General features: G+C 40.2%; 1 pseudogene; it reads right to left on the bottom strand.

Moving 5' to 3' along the window:
• Nucleotides 1–1,764: 1,764 nt before the first annotated feature.
• On the bottom strand, nucleotides 1,765–3,326 carry LOC142870988 (heterogeneous nuclear ribonucleoprotein A1-like; annotated as a pseudogene).
• Nucleotides 3,327–13,158: the final 9,832 nt, after the last annotated feature.

Raw genomic sequence — 13,158 nt, 5'->3', positions numbered from 1 at the left:
AACTATTTGTAACTGATAATGTCAGCCTGCTATATAGGCATCTCCAAAAGCAAAATGTTTTCTCCACAAAAGTGTGTGTGTGTGTGTGTGAAAAAGAGGCAGAGACAAAATGAAGTGGAAGGAGCCAAAACTAGAGAGAATAAGTGAATATTCCATTTCTTACCAGACCTCATATGGCCAAAAGGTAATTCGGTCCATGGTCAGCATACTCCTGACCTAACCTTGTGTGTATTCTGAAGCCAGTGTTTCAGACTGTAATTCCTAGACTACTTATATCAGCGTCACTTGGGAAGAGGGGACTCCTGCTAAAACTGCCCATTTCTGGGTCCCAGACTCCTAGAATCTAAGACAGTGTATCTGGGATAGAGCCCAGGGCCACCACATGATTCTTATGCACACTAAAGTTTGAAGATCATTACTTTAAACAAACACAGTTAATTGTTTATCGATGGTTTGCTCAATAGTTCAACTTGATTATAGATTAACAAATCAAACTTTTTTCCACAGGCATGTTTGAATTACATTTGCCCCAAGAAAAGTAACAATGAGTTGGTGAAGGGAAAAACCCACTACATGGTGGAGGATGTAAATCCATACAATATTTCTGAGATTGGTGGCATATGTATTAAAATCCTTCTAAATGCTTCGACTCAGATTTTCTACTCCTAGTTATGTATCCTAAGGAAATAATTTAATAAATGAGCTAAGATGCAAAAATATTTATTTTGCCATTGTACATAATAGTGAAAAATGTCTAACAAAAGGAGATTAGTTAAGTTACTATAGAGCCATGCAATATATGTAGATCTGAATTTACTGACATGGAAACATATTTAAAATACATCATTGGCCGGGCGCGGTGGCTCACGCCTGTAATCCTAGCACTCTGGGAGGCCGAGGCGGGCGGATTGCTGGAGGTCAGGAGTTCAAAACCAGCCTGAGCAAGAGCGAGACCCCGTCTCTACTATAAATACAAAGAAATTAATTGGCCAACTAATATATATATACAAAAAATTAGCCGGGCATGGTGGCGCATGCCTGTAGTCCTAGCTACATGGGAGACTTAGGCAGGAGGATCGCTTGAGCCCAGGAGTTTGAGGTTGCTGTGAGCTAGGCTGACGCCACAGCACTCACTCTAGCCTGGGCAACAAAGCGAGACTCTGTCTCAAAAAAAATAAATAAATAAAATATAATACATCATTATTCAAGAGAAAAAGAAGACTACATAACTTCTTTTTTTTTTTTATGTACACCGGTTTTTTTAGACATTGCATACATAACTTCTTTATTATAAATTCATTTTTGTAAAAAAATTGAAAACAAAATTCAAAATGATAAAATATAAAATGTTAATGGTACCCATTTCTGGGTGGTAGGATTACAGGGAATATACATTTTTGTTTTTTGTTTTTTTTTTTAACAAAAATCAAAAGGTCAGTACATTTTTCTTCTTTGTAATTTTTCTAAGTTGTTTTGAAAATATATGTTATTTTTGCAATAAGGTTGTGTACATTTTTTTTTCAAGAGAATTAAATCGTTTATTGATTACACATGATAATGGTTGATTCACAAGCTTCATTCCCATCTATAATTTTTATCTGGTACCATTATTCAATTTAGATATATTGCATAGGATATGCCAACAATCATCTTTATAACCAATAATTCCATGATTTTTCCTTGCATGACCCCTTTTAATGGTGAACTTCAGGTCACAACAGTAACCATCAGTTCAACTACATCAAGGTTTCTGAAGACAATGGCTTCTCCACCCAAGCAGGTTGTAAATGAATTTCAAATAGAACCTGGCATCACCCTGAAGGAATTCTATCTTCACACTTTTGGGGAAGTTTACCAAAATGGCTTCAGAGTAGACTAACTTTACACAGCACATTAAAAAAAAAAAAAAAAAAAAAGACACATTTATTCAGCGTCATGATCAGACTATTACATTTAGCAATCAACAGCATGGGTGCAAAAAAAAAAAAAATCTACATTAAAACCCTTTGTTGGAATGCTTTACACTTTCCACAGAACAGAAACTAAAATAACCTGTTATACAATTAGTCACAAATACAGTCCTCGAGTTTTTTGCCCATACACATGAGTATTGTTTAAAACATGTCTTCTTTGTAGCAGCTAGGCCCTGCCACCACTGTGCTTGGCTGAGTTCACAAATCTGTTGTAACCTGTAGCTTCCCTGTCACTTCTCTGGCTCTCCTCTCCTGTTAAGCTCTGTTTCCTGGGAATAATTAAAACCTTCTGCCACTGCCATAGCTACTGCTGCTACTGGAACCACCATAGCCACCTTGGTTTCGTGGTTTGGCAAAGTATTGGCCTCCACCACCATAGGGGCCAGAGCTTCTGCCTCCAAAATTTCCTCCCTTCATGGGTCCAAAATTTGAAGGGTGATTGTTGTAATTGCCAAAATCATTGTAGCTTCCACCACCTCCAAAATTGCTTCCATCATTACCAAATCCATTGTACCCATCCCCACTGCCCCCATATCCACCACCACCACGGCTGCCACCAAAGCCACCTCGACCACTGAAGGTTCCTCCACGGCCAAAGTTGTCATTCCCACCAAAACCACCTCCACAACCACCACCAAAGTTTCCAGAACCACTTCGACCTCTTTGGCTGGATGAAGCACTAGCCATCTCTTGCTTTGACAGGGCTTTCCTTACTTCACAGTTGTGGCCATTCACAGTATGGTATTTCTGAATGACAATCTTATCCACAGAATCATGGTCATCAAAGGTTACAAAAGCAAAGCCCCTCTTCTTGCCACTGCCTCTGTCGGTCATGATTTCAATCACTTCAATTTTCCCATACTGTTCAAAATAGTCTCTTAGGTGATGTTCTTCAGTGTCTTCTTTAATGCCACCAACAAAGATCTTTTTCACAGTTAAGTGGGCACCTGGTCTTTGAGAATCTTCTCTGGAGACAGCTCTCTTTGGTTCCACAACTCTTCCATCCACCTTGTGTGGCCGTGCATTCATTGCTGCATCCACCTCCTCCACAGTGGCGTATGTGACAAACCCAAAGCCCCTGGAGCGCTTGGTGTTTGGATCTCTCATTACCACACAGTCTGTGAGCGTTCCCCATTGCTCAAAATGGCTCCTCAGACTCTCATCGGTTGTTTCAAAGCTCAATCCTCCGATGAATAGCTTCCGCAGCTGTTTGGGTTCTTTAGGAGACTCTGACTTAGACATGACGGCAGTGGGAAGAGAGACTTCAACGATGCTTCCTCGACAGCGTCCACGGACAGAAAGGAGTAAGCTAACGAACGTATCTCGGGTTGTGTACATTTGGAATAAAAGTGGGCAGACCACTGAATTCCATGTTAGAAGATTGGATTAAAGTCCCAGATCTACTGCTTTGAATTTCACTTTTCTTTTCTTTTCTTTTTTTTTTTTTTTTTGAGACAGAGTCTTGCTTTGTTGCCCAGGCTAGATAGAGTGAGTGCCCTGGTGTCAGCCTAGCTCACAGCAGCCTCAAACTCCTGGGCTCAAGCAATCCTCCTGCCTCAGCCTCCCGAGTAGCTGGGACTACAGGCATGCGCCACCATGCCCAGCTAATTTTTTTCTATATATATTAGTTCGCCAATTAATTTCTTTCTATTTGTAGTAGAGATGGGGGGTCTCACTTTTGCTCAGGCTGGTTTCGAACTCCTGACCTTGAGCTATCCGCCCGCCTTGGCCTCCCAGAGTGCTAGGATTACAGGCATGACCCACCCCGTGCTGGGCCACTTTTCTTTTCTTTGAAATGAGAATGGTAATACCTGCCTCCAAGGGTAGTTGTGGCATAAAATGTGGAAACTTTTTGCAAACTATAAAATGTTTTATAAAAAGAGTGTATTACTAAGTCTTGATTTTCACATAAGAGACCCAAAATTATTCAATATCTAAATATGAAAACATGTGGCTGGGCGCGGTGGCTCATGCCTGTAATCCTAGCACTCAGGGGGGCCCAGGCGGGCGAATTGCTTGAGGTCAGGAGTTTGAAACCAACCTGAGCAAGAGCGAGACCCCGTCTCTACTATAAATACAAAGAAATTAATTAGCCTACTAAAAATACATAGAAAAAATGAGCCGGGCATGGTGACGCATGCCTGTAGTCCCAGCTACTCAGGAGGCTGAGGCAGGAGGATCGCTTGAGCCCAGGAGTTTGAGGTTGCTGTGAGCTAGGCCGATGCCATGGCACTCTAGCCTGGGCAACAGAGTGAGACTCTGTCTCAAAAACTACATATATAAATAAATAAATATGAAAACATGTGTCTTTAAAACATAATGCTAAACCTGTTTTTTACTTTGTATTATGGAAAATTTTAAACATATAAAAAAGTAGACACAATGGTATAATGAAATGTCATGTATATATCACCCAGCTTCAGTATTATCAACTAATGGCCAATCATTTTTATCTATAACTCCTACTCTTTCATGTATTAACATACTGGCAGACTTTAAATTGACATTGACATCTGTAACTTTCATGGACACAAAAGAATATTCAAGTTCTGAATTCTGTATCTAAAAGGACAGTTTGAATTATATATTTTAAAAAGGTAATGTGGGCCGGGCGCGGTGGCTCACGCCTGTAATCCTAGCTCTTGGGAGGCCGAGGCGGGCGGATTGCTCAAGGTCAGGAGTTCGAAACCAGCCTGAGCAAGAGCGAGACCCCGTCTCTACTATAAATAGAAAGAAATTAATTGGCCAACTGATATATATATATATATAAAAATTAGCCGGGCATGGTGGCGCATGCCTGTAGTCCCAGCTACTCGGGAGGCTGAGGCAGAAGGATCGCTCGAGCCCAGGAGTTTGAGGTTGCTGTGAGCTAGGCTGACGCCACGGCACTCACTCTAGCCTGGACAACAAAGCGAGACTCTGTCTCAAAAAAAAAAAAAAAAAAAAAAGGTAATGTGAATTATATCTCCATTTTTTAAAAAAAAGAGAAGAGTTGGCTGGGCTCAGTGGCTCACACCTGTAATCCTAGCACTCTGGGAGGCCAAGGCAGGAGAATTGCTTGAGGCCAGGAATTAGAGACCAGGTGGTCTCTACCAAAAATAGAAAAAAATAGCCAGGGATTGTGGCATTCACCTGTAGTTCCACATACTTGGGAGGCTGAGGCAAGAGAATTGCTTGAACCTAGGAGTCTGAGGTTGCAGTGAGCTATGATTACACCACTGCATTCTAAAAAGGACAACAGAGTAAGACTGTCTCAAAAAAAATAAAAGACAAGAGTTACCATACCTACAACACTTAGTATAAATATCTGACATTTAGAAATGTCTCATGGTGGGTAAATTCTCATCCATGTTGTTGCCATAATTTTAAGCTCTAAGATGGCCACTGAAGGGTATCAGAACATGCCACCCCATAATAAGCTACTTTGACATGTTGATTATTTGAGGCTAATGGCAACTGAGAAACAGCAGCTGCAAGAGGACTCTCTGGCCTCCCCCTTTCTACCTAAAAGCATGGAATAAATTTCCCATGGAGAAAGGTGCTCTCCTGGTACCAGTAAGAAGAGAATAAATATTTTTATCACTGGAGACAAGGAGTTCATGTTGAGATGAGACTGCACAAACAAATCCTTAGCTTCCATTTGTTTCCCCCCATGTGTACCTTTCTGCAACTTACTACTCCTAGAAGCTCAAACCTCTTTTCCTTTGTCATGTTACTTCTCCAATTTTTTTTTTAATTTTTTTTTACTTTGGCATATTATGGGGGTACAGATTTTAAGGTTTCAATAAATGCCCATTTCCCCCCCTACTTCTCCAATTTATTTCCATTTGTTAAAATGGTATATAAGCCTTCAATTCTAACTGCTTCTTTGGGGCTTTTACTTCTTTCCTATGAAGCCCCCTGTGTCATGTTAAAAACATTAATAACAAATAAAATCAGTATGCTTTTTTCCTGTTAACTTGTCTTCTTTTTCAGTTTAGATTGAAGTTTCTATACTTAAGAGTATAGGAAAAAAAAATTTCCTCCCTACACTACAAAACTTCCTTTAAAAAAAACAGATTTACTAAGAAATAAACAACTAGAGTGTTAACAGTGACAAAACTGTGTCATGTATGGTCATGAGATTGTGGGTTATATTATTCCTCTCAATTTATATTAAAACCATCTATGATTTATATTAAAATTCTTTTGTGATTCATAATATATGCCACTTTAAATCCTTTAAAAAAGATATTCAGCCATATTATCTCTCCAAATGTTTATTCTCAGAAGATATTCTACTAGAAATTAAATACCACCACCAAGAGTTGATTGAATGCCATTTCTAAAGATTATACATGTAGTTCAGCATTGGGGCAACCACAGGGCCCTTTAAGTCTTACAGACTTGAGTTCAAATCCCAGCCATGTGACCTACCAGCCATGTGATGTTGGAGAAATTAATTACGCATTCTAAGTCTTGCTGCCTTACACCTACTTTCTACAGTTAGTGTGAGACTTAAATAAGAGAATGTATGTATCAATAACACACTTAGCATGATGCCCAACACGTAGTGGGGTGGCAACAACATCTCACAAAATATTCCATTTGTTTATAGAAGATCTTTAGGAAGTATAGCCATAAATGTTGATTTCCCTTTGGTAAGTGCAGAAACCGACAAGGTTAGTGAGCATTGCTGAGAGTGTAGAGACGGAGGACTAGGACTGCCCATTCTCTACCAGGAAAGTGGAAATCGGGACAAGCACTTGGCACAGCCACAATCTGGCATTATGTAGGAAAGGTGAAGAGGCATTTTCCTCTACATCCCACCAATTCCATTTCTAGGTATATGCTCTAAAAAACACTCCCATGTGGGCGCAAGAAGACATACAAGAATGTACACTGCAAGAATGCTTATGAGAGGAAAACACTGGAAGCAATCTAAGTGTCCAGCAGGATAGATAAAGGTGATATAGTCAGGGATAAAGGAATTGTGATATAGTCATGAATGAAACACAGCTACTAAACTGGCTGAACTAGTTACATGTGGCAACATGGGTAAATCTCAATACTATGAAGTTAAATTAAAAGAGTGGTGGCAAAAGGATCCACACAGTATGATACCATTCCTAACAGCTTTATTGGGGTATAATTGATATACAAAAAACTGCACATATTCAATCTGTACAATTTAATGAGTTTGAATATATGCAAATACCCATGGTACCATCCCTACAATCAAGGTAGCAGAAATAGCCAACATCTCCCAAAGTTTCCTTGTGTCTCTTTGGGTTGTACATTGGTTGGTTTGTTTTTGTAGTACAAACACTTAACATGAAATATACCCTCCTAATAAATTTTGAAGTGTACAATACTGTATTGTAAACTATAGGCACAGTGTTATACAGCAGAACTCTAGAATTTATTCATCTAGTATAACTGAAACTTTATACACATTGAGGAACTTTTTAATAACATTAACAAACCATGAAATAACAGTATATAATTTTTATGGATTCATATATATCAACTTTAAAAAATGATAAGTGATATATTAATGATAAGTAATAAAGTCAGGATAATGGTTATCTCAGGAGAGAAAATGTAATAATTTAACTTCTCAGGAAGGAAATGTAATAGACAAGGAATATTTGGGAGGTATAATTGCTTCTGCAATATTTTATTCCTTTAAAAAATATCTGAAGCAGCCTATAATCTTAGCAGTCTGGGAGGCCAAGGCAGGAGGATCACTTGAGGTCAGGAGTTCGAGACCAGCCTGAGCAAGAGTGAGACTCTACTTCTACTGAAAATAGAAAGAAATTAACTGGACAACTAAAAATATATAGAAAAAATTAGCCAGGCATGGTGGCTCATGCCTGTAGTCCCAGCTACTCAAGAGGCTGAGGCAGGAGGATTGCTTGAGCCCAGGAGTTTGAGGCTGCTGTGATCTAGGCTGATGCCACAGCACTCTAGCCTGGGCAACAGAGTGAGACTCTGTCTCAAAAAAAAAACAACAGCAAAAAAAACTGAAGCAAATATAGCTTTATGCTAGAATTATGTGTAAGGACTCAGATGATTGTTATATTATTCTTTATACATATACATATGTATAAATATACTTATATACATATACACATGTATATGTATATACGTATATGTATATACATATATGTATATATGTATATGTATATAAGTAGAACACATCATGTAGTACTTACTATCTTATAGACAGTTAGGTCCTTTACCCATATTAACTGGGTAAAGGACCTAACTTTTACAGATGAAGAAACTGAAGTACAGACATTATTTATTTTATTTTATTTTTTTACCCCCAGAAGTTAGTAACTGCATGAAGTACAGATATTAGAAACTTGTCCAATATCACATATCTAGTAAGTAATGATCCTGGAATTTGAAGACAGTCTGGCTTCAGAGACTGATCTTTTTTTTTTTTTTTTTTTTTTTGAGACAGAGTCTCGCTTGTTGCCCGGCTAATTTTTATATATATATATTAGTTGGCCAATTAATTTCTTTCTATTTTATAGTAGAGACGGGGTCTCGCTCTTGCTCAGGCTGGTTTTGAACTCCTGACCTTGAGCAATCCGCCGGCCTCGGCCTCCCAGAGTGCTAGGATTACAGGCGTGAGCCGCCTCGCCCGGCCAGAGACTGATCTCTTAACAACCATACCCTACTACCTCTAGAAATATTGTGGTAATTTTTATTATTTATTTATTTATTTTTGAGACAGAGTCTTGCTTTGTTGCCCAGGTTAGAGTGAGTGCCGTGGCATCAGCCTAGCTCACAGCAACCTCAAACTCCTGGGCTCGAGCAATCCTGCTGCCTCAGCCTCCCGAGTAGCTGGGACTACAGGCATGCGCCACCATGCCCGGTAATTTTTTCTATATATTTTTATTTAGCCAATTAATTTCTTTCTATTTTTAGTAGAGATGGGGTCTCACTCTTGCTCAGGCTGGTTTTGAACTCCTGACCTCAAGCAATCCTCCCGCCTCGGCCTCCCAGAGCGCTAGGATTACAGGCGTGAGCCACCGCACCCGGCCTATTTATTTATTTTTGAGACAGATTCTGCCTCTGTCACCCCAGCTAGAGTGCAGTGGCATAGCTCACTGCAACCTCAAACTCCTGGGCCCAAGGGACCCTCTTGCCTCAGCCTCCCGAGTAGCTGAGACTACAAGCCCACACTACTGTGCCCAGCTAATTTTTCTATTTTTAGTAGAGACAGGGTCTTGCTCTTACTCAGGCTGGTCTCAAACTCCTGAGCTCAAGCAATCCTCCCGCCTCGGACTCTCAGAGTGCTAGAATCATAGGCATGAGCCACAGCACGCCTGGCATACTTCTGCAAATTTTTAAAAATAAAAGGAAGGCAGTACTGAGCAGGGAGTAAAATTGTCTAGCATTACACAGGTCAATGAAAAGGCAGTTCAACAATCTGGAAATAGGAACTACTTACCTGTGACTTGTGATGAAAAGGAAAAATCAAACAGCAAACTGTGAGAATATTCTTGAGACCTCAAGTCTTCAGGAAATTCTCTGGAAGGCAAGGCAAAGCAGAATAATCAGTTTAAGAATGAACAGGGTTTTTTAGCTAGAGGCTGAACATATAATCTGGAAGGTTTTGATTGTTGTTAAATTATTGCCTGCATTTGGCCAGGACCATTTGAATGGGCAAACCCTCCAATGAGTCATAACCTACACATGTGAAATAAAAAATTAACTCCAAGCTTCTTGCCATATTAAAGAAGAGCAAAGTTAAGAATAGAAATCAAAATAATATCTGCCTCCAGAAGATGTGTTGGTGGATTCTACGTGTGTCTTTGGGTGTGTCAGAGACTACTGTTGGTGGCTGATGACCTCCTTTTAAAATCCTCCACAGCTCTGCCTCTATGTTTCACCTCCCAGCATGTCTCCAAGGTTTGGGCAAACTGACGACTTGGACAGAGGAGTGGCTGGTCATATGAGGAAGAGAACCTAATACAGCAAGTAAAAAGCTTTAGGAGAAAAGTCAGGCCGGGCGCGGTGGCTCACGCCTGTAATCCTAGCACTCTGGGAGGCTGAGGCGGGCGGATTGCTCGAGGTCAGGAGTTCAAAACCAGCCTGAGCAAGAGCGAGACCCCGTCTCTACTATAAATAGGAAGAAATTAATTGCCCAACTAATATATATAGGAAAAACATTAGCCGGGTATGGTGGCACGTGCCTATAGTCCCAGCTACTCGGGAGGCTGAGGCCGTAGTATCGCTTGAGCCCAGGAGTTTGAGGTTGCTGTGAACTAGGCTGACGCCAGGGCACTCACTCTAGCCTGGGCAACAAACTAGACTCTGTCTCAAAAAAAAAAAAAAAGAAGAAGAAAAGTCAAATGGGTAATCTATTTTTGAATAATAGAAAGATATTTTCAGTCCTATCATGTCTCTGAATTATATGACTTTTTTTTTTTGAGACAGTCTCACTTTGTTGCCCAGGCTAGAGTGAGTGCCGTGGCGTCAGCCTAGCTCACAGCAACCTCAAACTCCTGGGCTCAAGTGATCCTCCTGCCTCAGCCTCCTGAGTAGCTGGGACTACAGGCATGCACCACCATGCCCGGCTCATTTTTTCTATATATATTAGTTGGCCAATTAATTTCTTTCTATGTATAGTAGAGATGGGGTCTCGCTCTTGCTCAGGCTGGTTTCGAACTCCTTAACTTAAATGATCCATCTGCCTCGGCCTCCCAGAGTACTAGGATTACAGGCGTGAGCCACCGCACCCTGAATTATATGATTTTATTTTCCCTCTGGGAAGTTCCTGTGAACATTTCTCTATTCCCACAAAAGACTGAATACCCCAGTAGATAAATCAATCCTTACATCTCTCAATGAGCTTATGCAATACTATGATTTCCTCATTTTGCAGATGGAGACACAGGCTCAGAAAGGCAATTCTACAATGATGTAGTGAACAAATAAGCATCAACCAAACTTTGGATTTCTGCCCCTCACTTTTCAAATCAGACCCTTGACTGTCATCCCAGTAATTCAAGGGGATGTTTACAAATGCAATTCATCTGATATTATTTCCTCCGCTTAACTCTCTTAACAATATGTCTTTGAAATGTCTTATGCTTTTACCTTTTGCACTGTCTTTTTAATTGGGGTTCTTGCTCCCCAATTTTTGAGAGTTAAAGATAGCAGTGATTTTCCACCTGAAAGTCCTTTACTCTTTAAACCACCTTTCTTCTGAGAAAAAACAAAGTTTAGTTTCTTAGCTCCTCTCCAGGGAAGCCCCTTCAGGTCACACAACCACAGCTGGTTTCAAGCAAAGCTGTGCTGTATACTCCCTTCACTCATTTTGCCCCAAGGACATGATCGCCTTGCCACTGAGTTCCCCAAGGGTTTTTCTTATGAACACGTTTACTCTGACCTAACATCATTTGGATCATGAGTGAGTCAGTACAAGCACTACAGAAGGAGAAGACACATTGCAGCAGCCCCTGCTACAGGTGCATCCTCAGACATTCAGAGTGGCAGCAAACTTCATGATTACTTGCTCTGACCTCCTCTCTAACATGGAGAATCTCGTCGTGAAGAGACATTGAGTTACTTTCTCATGGCCATGGAGTCAGAAGCATGCCTGAGCCCAAAATTCTGACACTACATACAATTGCCTTGGTAGATTTCTCCAGTGATTTTCAATCAAAGGAAACTCTTAAGGTGTTTCACTTAGTGTCACTGATACTGTTTGTTAACATTTTACTATGTAAAATCTACCAGTTGAAAATGATGCTTCTGTTATATCTGTATGAGGGAATATCACACAACCATTAAACCTTATGAGAATGATATTTATATAAAATATTAGGTTTTAAAAGTTTAACTAAGCCGGTCGTGCTGGCTCACACCTGTAATCTTAGCACTCTGGGAGGCCGAGGCGGGCGGATTGCTTGAGCTCAGGACTTCGAGACCAGCCTGAGCAAGAGCAAGACCCGATCTCTGCTAAAAACAGAAAAAATTAGCCAGGTGTGGTAGCACATGCCTGTAGTCCCAGCTACTTGGAAGACTGAGGCAGGAGGATTGCTTGAGCCCAGGAGTTTGAGGTTCCTGTGAACTATGATGACACCACACTGCATTCTAGCCTGGGCGACACAGTAAGACTCTGTCTCAAATAAAAAAAAAAAAGAGAGAGAGAGAGAAAAGGTTAACTAAAAACAAGTATAGTATGCTCCCACTTTTTTGAAGTATAAGCATAAATATTTATAAATACTAGAATATGCACCAAAATGGTAATAAAGGTTACATCTCTTGATGGTTGCATTATAGGTGATTTTTCTTTTTGATAATTTATATGTTCTAATTTTTCACAATGTACTTTGAAAAGAATAATTTTCTATTTTTTGAAAATGTGAGAGTAGGTAAAAGATTTCTTAAACAGGACACAACAATACCACGTATAAAATCAATAATTGACATCTTGGATTATATTTAAATTTTAAAATGCAGTTCATCAAAATACATTAAGAGAGTGAAAAGGTGAGCCACAGACTAGAAGAAAATATCTGCAACATGTGCACCTAATAAAGGACTCATCACAAATGTATTTTTACGGCTGGGCAAAGTGGCTCACATCTGTAATCCTAGTACTCTGGGAGGCCGAGGCGGGCGGATTGCTCAAGGTCAGGAGTTCAAAACCAGCCTGAGCAAGAGCGAGATCCCGTCTCTACTATAAATAGAAAGAAACTAATTGGCCAACTAAAAATATATAGAAAAAATTAGCCGGGCATGGTGGCGCATGCCTGTAGTCCCAGCTACTTGGGAGGCTGAGGCAGCAGGATTGCTTGAGCCCAGGAGTTTGAGGTTGCTGTGAGCTAGGCTGACACCATGGCACTCTAGCCTGGGCAGTTTTTACTTTATTGTGTTCCCAAATCTGCTAGTTTGTAAAAACCAAGAGAATGTGAACATCTACTAATGTAAAATAGGATGAATTTGGCTCCACTGGCATTAATTGCATTATTTTTCAAATTTGCTGAACTTATCAACTCTGGTCACAAACTAGAAAATTAAACAACTAGAAAATTAAACAACCTGTGTTGGTGGGCCGAATCATGGTTTGGTTGTGCGTAGGAAATGGAGCAAGGTCTATGCAGGCTGCAAGTCCCAAATTCTGGCCCTGGGTCCCCATTCCCAGGCTGAAAGAGACATTTTTATCCAGCAGAGAATA

Source organism: Microcebus murinus, chromosome 5, assembly GCF_040939455.1.
Source record: "Microcebus murinus isolate Inina chromosome 5, M.murinus_Inina_mat1.0, whole genome shotgun sequence".
In the NCBI taxonomy this organism is placed as follows: domain Eukaryota; kingdom Metazoa; phylum Chordata; class Mammalia; order Primates; family Cheirogaleidae; genus Microcebus; species Microcebus murinus.
Note: the sequence above shows the minus strand (reverse complement) of the source record. Positions and strands in the feature narration are given on the sequence as shown.